Genomic DNA, 565 nt, shown 5'->3' with positions numbered 1-565 from the left:
TCAATTCTTAGCCGTCTGGAGTAGGGACCTCGATGTGCTAAGCGTGAGAAATGTTTCACAAATACAGTCATAACTGGGATGGAAATTGGAACAGAAAAATAACAGAAAAATCAGAAGTCTTGTTCTGGCCAGACTGATTTATCTGATTAAGGGCCATTGAAAATTATAACCCAATATTAAGCTGCATTCACTGCATTTTGAATGATTTCCTTCAAAAATTCCTTCTAAATTACTTTTGCAGTAATTTATTAAATTAGCAAATAAATTTCAATGCTAAAGAGTGGGAATAGTTCAGCATTCCATTAAAATTCTGGAGGATGAACAATTCTACCTTTCATGGTATTCCTAATTATATAGATGATGAGGCAGTTGAAATATTTCTTCTTACTATCTCTATTCTACATAAGAAATAATTAAATTTCCTGAACTTCTCTCAATAGCTCAGATAAATTATATGTAATAATTGAAAATCTCTTTTGAGGATATATTTGCTTAACACATCCTCTTAGATGCTAATTCAAAATTTTAATATCTTTATTGTTTTCCTTGAATAGAAAAAGTAACA

This window comes from Propithecus coquereli, unplaced genomic scaffold (assembly GCF_000956105.1).
Source record: "Propithecus coquereli isolate 6110/MARCELLA unplaced genomic scaffold, Pcoq_1.0 Scaffold66, whole genome shotgun sequence".
NCBI classification, from domain to species: Eukaryota; Metazoa; Chordata; class Mammalia; order Primates; family Indriidae; genus Propithecus; species Propithecus coquereli.
The sequence above is the reverse complement of the archived record's forward strand: the minus strand, read 5'-3'. Positions refer to the sequence as shown.